Source organism: Mirounga leonina, unplaced genomic scaffold (assembly GCF_011800145.1).
Source record: "Mirounga leonina isolate KUSES-001 unplaced genomic scaffold, KU_Mleo_1.0 Mir_168, whole genome shotgun sequence".
NCBI classification, from domain to species: Eukaryota; Metazoa; Chordata; class Mammalia; order Carnivora; family Phocidae; genus Mirounga; species Mirounga leonina.
In genome coordinates, this window is record NW_023270426.1 from 4,820,462 (window position 1) to 4,831,190 (window position 10,729).

The following is a 10,729-nucleotide window of genomic DNA, read 5'->3' on the forward strand; positions in this document are numbered from 1 at the left end:
TTCTCTAGTGCCCATGGAACATTCTCCAGAATAGATCACATCCTAGGTCACAAATCATGTCTCAACCAGCACCAAAAGATTGGGATCATTCCCTGCCTATTTTCAGACCCCAATGCTTTGAAACTAGAACTCAATCACAAGAGGAAAGTCAGAAAGAACTCAAATACATGGAGGCTAAAGAGCATCCTACTAAAGAATGAATGGGTCAACCAGGAAATTAGAGAAGGATTAAAAAAATTCATGGAAACCAATGAAAATGAAAACACAACTGTTCAAAATCTTTGGGATGCAGCAAAGGCAGTCCTAGAGGAAAGGATATAGCAATACAAACCTTTCTCAAGAATCGAGAAAGGTCTCAAATACACAACGTAACCCTACACCTGAAGGAGCTGGAGAAAGAACAGCAAATAAAGCCTAAACCCAGCAGGAGAAGAGAAATATTAAAGATCAGAGCAGAAATCAATGAAATAGAAACCAAAAGAACAGTAGAACAGATCAACGAAACTAGGAGCTGGTTCTTTGAAAGAATTAACAAGATTGATCAACCCCTGGCCAGACTTATCAAAAAGAAAAGAGAAATGACCCAAATAAATAAAATCATGAATGAAAGAGGACAGATCACAACTAACACCAAGGAAATACAAACAATTATAAGAACATATTGTGAGCAACTATATGCCAGGAAATTAGATAACCTGGAAGAAATGTATGCATTTCTAGAGAGGTATCAACTACCAAAACTGAACCAGGAAGAAATAGAAAACCTGAACAGACCTATAAGCACTAAGGAAATTGAAGCAGTCATCAAATTCTCCCAACAAATAAAAGCCCAGGGCCAGATGGGTTCCCAGGAGAATTCTACCAAACATTTCAAGAAGAATTAATACCTATTCTTCTGAAACTGTTGCAAAAAATAGAAATGGAAGGAAAACTTCCAAACTCGTTTTATGAGGGCACCATTACCTTGAACCCAAAAGGAGGCAAAGACCCCATCAGAAAGGAGAATTACAGACCAATATCCCTGATGAACATGGATGCAAAAAGTCTCACCCAAATACTAGCCAATAGGATCCAACAGAACATTAAAAGGATTATTCACCACGAACAACTGGGATTTATTCCTGGGCTGCAAGGTTGGTTCAACATCCCCAAATCAATCAATGTGATACAATACATTAATAAAGGAAAGAGCAAGAAACATATGATCTTCTCAATAGATGCAGAAAAAGCATTTGATAAAGTATAGTGTCCTTTCTTGATCAAAACTCTTCAGAGTATAGGGATATAGGGTACATAATATCATAAAACCATCTGTGAAAAACCCACAGCGAATATCATTCTCAATGGGGAAAAACAGAGCTTTCCCCCTAAGGTCAGGAACACAGCAGGGATGTCCACTATCACCACTGCTATTTAACATAGTATTAGAAGTCCTAACCACAACAATCAGAGAACAAAAAGAAATAAAAGGCACCCGAATTTGCAAAGAAGTCAAACTCTCACTCTTTGCAGATGATATAATACTTTATGTGGAAAACCGAAAAGACTCCACCCCAAAACTGTTAGAACTCATACAGGAATTCAGTACCTTGACAGGATATACAATCAATGCACAGAAATCAGTGGTATTCCTATACACCAACAATGAGACAGAAGAAAGACAAATTAAGGAGTTGATCCCATTTGCAATGTACCCAAAACCATAAGATACCTAGGAATAAATCTAACCAAAGAGGCAAAGAATCTGTACTCAGAAAACTGTAAAATACTCATGAAAGAAATTGAGGAAGACACAAAGAAATGGAAAAACGTTCCATGCTCATGGATTGGAAGAACAAATATTGTGAAGATGTCAATGCTACCTAGAGCAATCTACACATTCAATGCAATCCCCGTCAAAATAGCATCCACTTTTTCAAAGAAATGGAACAAATAATCCTAAAATTTTATGGAACCAGAAAAGTCCCCAAATAGCCAGAGGAATGTTGAAAAAGAAAAGCAAAGCTGGTGGCATCACAATTCCGGACTTCAAGCTCTATTACAAAGCTGTCATCATCAAGACAGTAAGGTATTGGCACAAAAACCAACACATCGATCAATGGAACAGAATAGAGAGCCCAGAAATGGACCCTCAACTCTATGGTCAACTCATCTTTGACAAAGCAAGAAAGAATGTCCAATGGAAAAAAGACAGTCTCTTCAACAAATGGTGTTGGGCAAATTGGACAGCCACATGCAGAAGAATGAAACTGGACCATTTCCTTACACCACACACAAAAATAGACTCCAAATGGTTGAAAGACCTCCATGTGAGACAGGAGTCCATCCAAATCCTAAAGGAGAACACAGGCAGCAACCTCTTCGACCTCAGCCAAAGCAACTTCTTCCTAGAAACATCGCCAAAGGCAAGGGAAGCAAGGGCAAAAATGAACTATTGGGACTTCATCAAGATAAAAAGCTTTTGCAAAGCAAAGGAAACAGTCAACAAAACCAAAAGACAACCGACAGATATTTGCAAATGACATCAGATAAAGGTCTAGTGTCCAAAATCTATAAAGAACTCATCAAACTCAACACCCAAAGAACAAATGATCCAATCAAGAAATGGGCAGAAGACATGAACAGACATTTTTACAAAGAAGACATCCAAATGGCCAACAGACACATGAAAAAGTGCTCAATATCGCTCAGCATCAGGGAAATCCAAATCAAAATCTCAATGAGATACCACCTCACACCAGTCGGAATGGCTAAAATTAACAAGTCAGGAAACGACAGATGTTGGCGGGGATGCGGAGAAAGAGGAACCCTCCTACACTGTTGGTGGGAATGCAAGCTGGTGCAGCCACTCTGGAAAAGTGTATGGAGGTTCCTCAAAAAGTTGAAAATAGAGCTACCATATGATCCAGCAATTGCACTACTGGGTATTTACCCCAAAGATACAAAAGTAGGGATTCAAAAGAGTACGTGCACCCCGATCTTTATAGCAGCAATGTCCACAATAGCCAAACTGTGGAAAGAGCCAAGATGTCCATCGACAGATGAACGGATAAAGAAGAGGTGGTATATATATACAATGGAATATTATGCAGCCATCTAAAGGAATGAGATCTTGCCATTTGCAACGATGTGGATGGAACTGGAGGGTATTATGTTGAGTGAAATAAGTCAATCAGAGAAAGACATATATCATATGATCTCACTGATATAAGGAATTCTTAATCGCAGGAAACAAACTGAGGGTTGTTGGAGTGGGGGGTGGGGTGGGAGGGTTGGGGTGACTGGGTAATAGACACTGGGGAGGGTATGTGCTCTGGTAAGTGCTGTGAATTGTGCAAGACTGTTGAATCTCAGATCTGTACCTCTGAAACAAATAATGCAATATATGTTAAGAAAAAAAAAAAAGAAGAAGAAGAAGGTAGCAGGAGGGGAAGAATGAAGGGGGGGAAATCGGAGGGGTAGATGAACCATGAGAGATGATGGACTCTGAAAAACAAACTGAGGGTTCTAGAGGGGAGGGGGGTGGGAGGATGGGTTAGCCTGGTGATGGGTATTGAAGAGGGCACATTCTGCATGGAGCACTGGGTGTTATGCACAAACAATGAATCATGGAATACTACATCTAAAACTAATGATGTAATGTATGGGGATTAACATAAGAATAAAAAAAATTAAAAAAAATAACCCATAGATTCTTTAGGAAAAAAAGAAAGAAGAGGATTTCCAAAAAAAAAAAAAGGAGGGAGAGAATGTGATCAGGCAGGAGACTAGAACAAAGCCATACACTAGAGATTGAGGGTGTATTTTGGTCTGTTAGAAGAAACTGTATCCCAAAATTTTAAAGAGAAACAACTTATATATATACCAAAAATAATGTTAGCTACTCTGAAGGGATAGAATATGACTCTAAAAATGAAAAATAAAAAATATTTTTTAAAAAAGGGATTTATAAGTTGTTGGTTGAAAACGGGAAAAAGAAAAATTCAAAAAAAATTAACTTTGAAAGACTAAAGAATCATAGTAAAAAAGCCATGAATTCTATGTGCAGTATTCCCCTAGCGCTGGAGTTCTGCCGTTCTCATTGATCGGTAAACTTGGTCTTGGCTGGCTGTTCTCACTGATCTTCTGGGGGAGGGGCCTGTTGCCGTGGTTCCCAATTGTCTTTGCCGGAGGCGGAATTGCCCCGCCCTTGCTGGTCCGGGCTAAGTAATCTGCTTGGGTTTGCTCTCCAGAGCTTTTGATCCCTGCGAGCTTTCCGTACAGCTTTGGAGGCGGGGAGTGAAAATGGCAGCCTCCCAATGTCCGCCCCGGAGGAGCCGAGAACTCGGGGCCCCGCTCCTCAGTGCGCCCCCAGAGAAAAGCAGTCAATCACTCCCGTCTTCCCGGTCTCCGGCCGCACTCTGTGCTCACCCGGCCTGTGACCGCGCGCCTCTATCTCTGGCACCCGACCCCGGGTGGAGTCTCCAAGCCCAGCAGATCCCTGCGGTGCCCTCCCGCGCGGCTCCTCCCGGGGGAGGAAGGTGAGTCTCCCCGGATCTGCCGCTTGTTGGGTCCCTGCTGGAGGAGCAGGGGCCCGACTGGGCCGCGGATCACGGTCTATGGCCACCCCGAGCTGAGAGCCCGCCCTGGGCTCCGCCTCTGCAGCCGGCTTCCCCTCTCCGATACCCAGGAGCTCTGCTTCACTCAGGCACCCCCAGTCTTTCTGTGACCCCAAGGGTCCTGAGACCACACTGTCCCGCGAGGGTTCCACCCTCCGCTTAGCCACTGGAGCGATGTCCCTCAGTAGAGCCAACTTCTAAAAGTTCCGATTTTGTGCTCCGCGGCTCTATCACTTGCCAGAAGCAGCTGACGGAGGCCCCCTCCCCCGCCATCTATCCTCCCGAATATCACCCTGGATTCACTTCTCCGCATGTCCTACCTTCCAGAAGGTGGTCACTTTTCTGTTCAGAGAGTTGTTGCTGTTCTTTTTTTGATCTCCTGTTGAGTTTGTAGGTGTTCAGAATGGTTTGATCCCTATCCAGCTGAATTCCTGAGACCAGACGAAATTTAGGTCTCCTACTCCTCTGTCATCTTGCTCCTCCCCCCTATAGTATTTTTATATATTACTCTTCTCTCTGGTCTTCTCCAGTCCACCAATTCCTGTTGACTTTACAGTAAACAGCTGAAGTGTTGCCTCCAGGGGGATCGTTTCCCAGACCTAAAGATTACATTAAGCCCTCATCATATTTTTTTCAAGGTACCTTACACTTCTTGCTAGCACAGAGCACTCTTGTAATTCCTTAATTAATATCTTCTAATATACTTAAATAAGATGCTTAGCTTCATACCTGACATAATATATACTTAATAATTATTGTAATAACAACCACAGCTATTTATTGAATGCTTCATATGTACCGGGTGCTCAGTGCTTTATTGACCTTAGTTTACCTATCCCTGTTTCAGTATTGAGAAAACTGGGATGCAGGTTAATTTTAGGAAAGCTTCAAAGCTTGTGAGGTAGTGAAGAGCATTGATTCTGGAATCAGGTTACTGAGCTCATATCCCAGATCTGGCACCTGTTGTGTAATCTTAGGCATGTGACAGGTAATAACAACACTTAAAGGATTTTCACAAGGATTAAATGAGGGGGAGAATGGAAATATTCAATGTATATGTGTGGGGGTATAGTTCAAATATTTCAGTGTATTACCTCTAATTTTACATCACTGAGGTTTTCAGTCCCCAGTAGCTTGAGTGGTACCTATTTGGGAAAAACCACAAGTACTGTTTCAGATATACATGTTGTAGCCATTAGTTATGGTGCCGGGTCACGTGTATTACACAGAAAGTGTAACCATGTGCCATCGTGCAGGAAATCTGAGCTCTCCTAAAAGAATTGGGTATTTCACAACATCTGGAGTCAATATACTAAACAAAGCAGTGCTCACCGGCGCTAAAGTGAGAAGCAGTAGAATTTAGTATTTGAGCATCCCATGGGCATGAGGTGTTTCCTTCCACACATACCCCCCATTTTTCAGATAGTCAGCATTTGAATAAAATGTGTTAAGGAGCATATCCACAAAATCATATTCCTTATTTTGTTGTTCTAAAATCATTTCCCTTGGAGAAGAAAACTTCCACAACTATTTCTGTATCTTAATCTGATAAGACTGAGAATGAAAATCAGTAATGTAATGGTTGTTTTGCCTGTGTAAACAATACTGTGCATCTGTATTGGCAGCTCTGCCCTATTTCTAGTGTTGAAAATGTAACAGCCAAGTTTGGTATGCTCTTCAGTATGCCTGGGAACTACCCTGGTTCAAAATACCTGATAAATAGACAACAGCGCTTCTCTGGCACCTAAAGAGAGTTTGTTATCTGTTCCATTAGCGTCATGCCCACTCAAAGGAAAACTACTTCAAAGGGCCTTTTAGAACTGCTCTTCAATTTCTTCCTACCCTCAGTGCATTATTATTTTCCCTATTTTGAGAAGTGTTCACTTGAGACTTACGACCTGCTTAGGTGAAACTAGGTTTAGCTACGCCTATATGTCCATAGCCAGGTTAGAAGTAGTTGGAGATTTCACTAGAACAGCATGAGTCTAGACTACATTCTACCCAACAATTAACTTATGGAACACAGAAGTGATTAACTAACTCAGCAATAAGTCTAAGTTTGCAGTGACTAAGTAAAACAGTTTGATCTCTTTAAAATTTAAGAGAGAGTTAACAAAGAAATAGAACAGAGGATGAAAATGGCGATCATATGCAGTTCCATTTTTGTCCATTAATAATTCCAATCTATCTTCCTTGCCTAGGTCTACTGGCTGCTGGAATATAAGAGATGACTTGGTTCTGAGAAAGGCTACCTGAGACCAGGCTTGGAGCCCCTGGCTAAGAACCTTAAAACCTGAGCACTGGGAAAAATTGGGTATTATGAGATGTGTGCATGCCAGGGGCTATTTAAGATTGGCCTTCTATTATTAGATCTTAATGGGTCCATATCCTTCACTTCCAACATACCAAAATGGTGCTAAAAGACTGGTATTAGACTATTCTTCTGTAGTCCACGAAGCTAGAAGAGAGTGTAAATATATCTACAAGTCATAAAAAGGGAGCTGCAACTTTGGAATTCCATACTTGGCCAATATATCATTCACCTATCCAGGAAAAAGGAAAATGTGATGGTTATTTAAGAATCTAAGAAAAACAACTAAGAAAGGATTCTAAGCATATAACAAGTGATTCAAAAACAAGAACCTTACCATGGATGATAATGGAGAACTCAGGGAATAATAAGCAATGGCCCTTGATATATATATAAGTGTATATATATAGTGTGTGTGCATATTTATATACATTGTATATATAGTATATAATAAGGTATATGTTGTACATATTTGTATGTATAATTATAATATACACACATACAGATGTATATATCATTCATCTAACATTGAATATGTAATTTTATACTGTCTGAAGGTATATAACTGAAGTATTAAATAAGAATGCAAAATTTTAAAAAGGTTACACTCAAAGGGATATCCTTATTACTTTTAGATGTTACACATTTCTTGTCTCAGTTGATCATTAGGCCGTTAACTTTATACCTCCCCTTTATTGAAAAAAATCTTTTTTTAATATATAATCACATCAACTTTTTTTCCACAAATTACACAGCATTTTAAAAATCCCCAATTAAAATGCAAATGCTCAAGTAATTGTTCCACAGTATGTAATTGTTCCCCATGTATCCCATAATGAGAAATGACTTGCTAAGGATTCAAGGTCATGGGTGGTGGTGTGTGAGATCAAAAGCCAGTGTGGAAATATTCCCCCCCCGCCCAGACTATGTTCTACATTTACACCATCAAGTTTGATATACCTACCCTTGAACTTAAGAATTAAGAATCATACCCTAGTCAGCTATTATGACAGATATGAAAATACATGATTCCTTATGTATGTCAAACAGAAAAATACAAGTTGAACCTGCCTGGCTTATGAGATGACCTTATAATGCCTTAAGGGAATTATACACAAGAAAGGTCAACACATTTTGCTTACCAAGAAAGGAAAACATATGGAAGGACACTGCACAGCATGTGTATACGTATAGGGTGGAATGTACCATGATCGTGATGGCCATTGTGCGAGCTACGTGTTCAGTTCAATATGACAGCTAAATGAGCCGGTGGAAGAAAGTCAGAAGCATGGTGTTACTCAAAGGACAGGCAATAAAAGCAAAAAATATTGAGGAGTCACCTTTGCTATTTGTCCTTCAATGGACTCTGACAGCTAAGTCTTAATAGCATGTGAAACCCAAAGAGGGGTGCAAGAAATTTCACTTCTTACATTTTGTAAAAAGTGCATTTACTCTCTAGCTGGAAGTCCCACTCCATTTACAAGTGTAAAATATAATATTTCTAGTTTGTGCTGAACTTGAACCCTGCAGAGTAAACTCAGTTTGTTCACCTTTCATTTCCTTTCCTCTTCATCTCCCCAGGGCAGCATCTCAGTAAGTGTGCTCATGGAGTGGCAAGCCTGCAAGAAGAAATCCCCTCAGCAACGATGAGGAAAGATCTCTGCTTTCCAGCATCTCCTTCCAAGAGACGTTTTTTAGTGTCTTACTCTTCTATTCCTTCTCATCTTCCCTCCCTCTCCTAAATTCAGAAGATCTTCATCTCTCCTGAGAGGGAAGGTTGTTCTGCTTGGATGCATAGCCTTCCAATCTTCCTATCTTACATCTGAACCACAGCTTTAGAATTAAAAGCCAAAATCTGATACCTCACTTCCCTCGTTATATAATGATAAACTTCCCTAAAACAAAGGATTGCTCATGTGTAACATGAAATGAGGAAAGGTCAAGGGACAAAAATGGAATGTAACACACACACACACACACACACACACAAAACCCCTCAAGTAATCCACAGAAACTTTACATCATTATTCATATCATAACATTTATATCATATTAAATTCCACCTCTATCTTAAATCTCTGCATCACAGCAAAGAAAGTGTATTTCTCACACAGATGCTTCCCACCCCCATTGTATCCCCTCAGAGAAAGGGAGCAAAGCATCGCTCTCCAAAATGCATTGTTTCAGACAAGCCATTTCCACACACAAACTAATACATAGCAAGATGGATGGGTGTTAGGTCTTCCAGACTGTCCACAAACACGTGAATAGGCCTATGCTGAGTAAAATGCCTACTTTCCTCCAAGCATGTCATTGCAGGGGATGAGACAAATAACAATATGATTTACACACTGGAAGAGACAAGTATAATAAGTCATGTTGTTATTACATAAAACAATGCTCTAGTAATATAGCCTTCATACTTTCATTTAAAAAATTCAAATCTATTTTGAATAAAATTTGATGGACTTTCACTTATTCCCATAAAACAATCATAGTCCTAGCATTGGGAAAATGAAAAAATTAAAGTATGAAAATTAAATGACTTGTCTAGAGAACAGTGTTGAAAGTAAAGTTTCAAAACCAATGACTGTTTGTATTAAATCATTTGGCTATTCTTGGAGTATGCGATGGAGAAAATCCCAAATAAGTCTGCATAATGACCATATTCAATGTGAAGTCAATAAAAAGAAGATAAAAAGGCTTCCTACGTTTTTCCTTTTTTTCTTTTTGTAACACGCCTACAATAAGGAAATATGGGTAATTTGATGTGAATAGATACCAATAAAGAGATTTGAGCAAACATCCTAAACTTTCACAAGGCTGTTATTTCTCTACTTTGTTGTCATTTTACTTACTCAGCTAGCATTCAACCAGTCCACAATATATTGCTTAAATACCTGATCAGGAAATGCTATCATGATCTCTTAAAAAAAATTCTCTTTTTTTAGGACTAGTGTCCTTATATAACAATTTGGTGCCATTTTAATAGAGGCATTTTTTGGAATAAAGATGACAAATAAAATCAAGTCAGATTGTACACACTGGCTAAATGGAACTCAATAACCAACTACATAGCCAATTTTACTTTTTTATGCAGGACTCTGGGCCTCTAACTATCCTGAGCAGAACTGTAGATATTTAAATCTTGAAAGAACTCCATAAAGGAAATTCTACAATGTCTTGCAAAAGAGTACTCTAGCAAAGCTTACTTAGCCAAACCAAGCCCAGCAACAACTCAAACCCCACTGAAAGTAGATAGATCATTGTTTCTAGAAACATCACGTCATCTGAAAGTACTCTGCATGCTCATCTGTATGAATGACGTCTGGACTTTCTGAATCAGTTCAACTCATATAGATGCATACAGGAGACTCTTTCCTTTTATCCCCCAAACTCTTCAAGATTCTCTCTCAGATTTACCTTCCAATATTAAAAATAAATAAATAATGAGAGAGAGAATCCACAGGGTAGTAAAGCTTTCATTGCACAGTAACTATATTACACAGAGTAGCTAATTACACATGGCAAAATTGATTTTTCTGGGAAAAAAACAGAAAATATAAACTATAACGTTGCATAGAAACATATATGAATAGTCACTTTTTTGACTTATGCTTAAATTTTATTAAACTTAAATAGCTTATTAAGCTTAAAAGTCTGCCTTTTCTTTTTTTTTTAAGATTTTATCTATTTATTTGAGAGAGAGCACACACCAGTGAGCAAGTGGGGGGAGGGGAAGAGGGAGAAGGAAAGAGAGAATCTCAAGTAGACTCCATGCAAAGCCTGAGCTCAAAGCCTGACGTGGGCCTTGATCCCA

General features: G+C 39.4%; 1 long non-coding RNA gene across 1 annotated transcript; it reads left to right on the forward strand.

Moving 5' to 3' along the window:
* The first annotated feature begins 4,478 nt into the window (after nucleotides 1-4,478).
* On the forward strand, nucleotides 4,479-9,716 carry LOC118017164. Its single transcript, XR_004681055.1, has 2 exons — nucleotides 4,479-4,520; nucleotides 8,491-9,716. It is a non-coding gene; the product is annotated as an uncharacterized LOC118017164 (long non-coding RNA).
* Nucleotides 9,717-10,729: the final 1,013 nt, after the last annotated feature.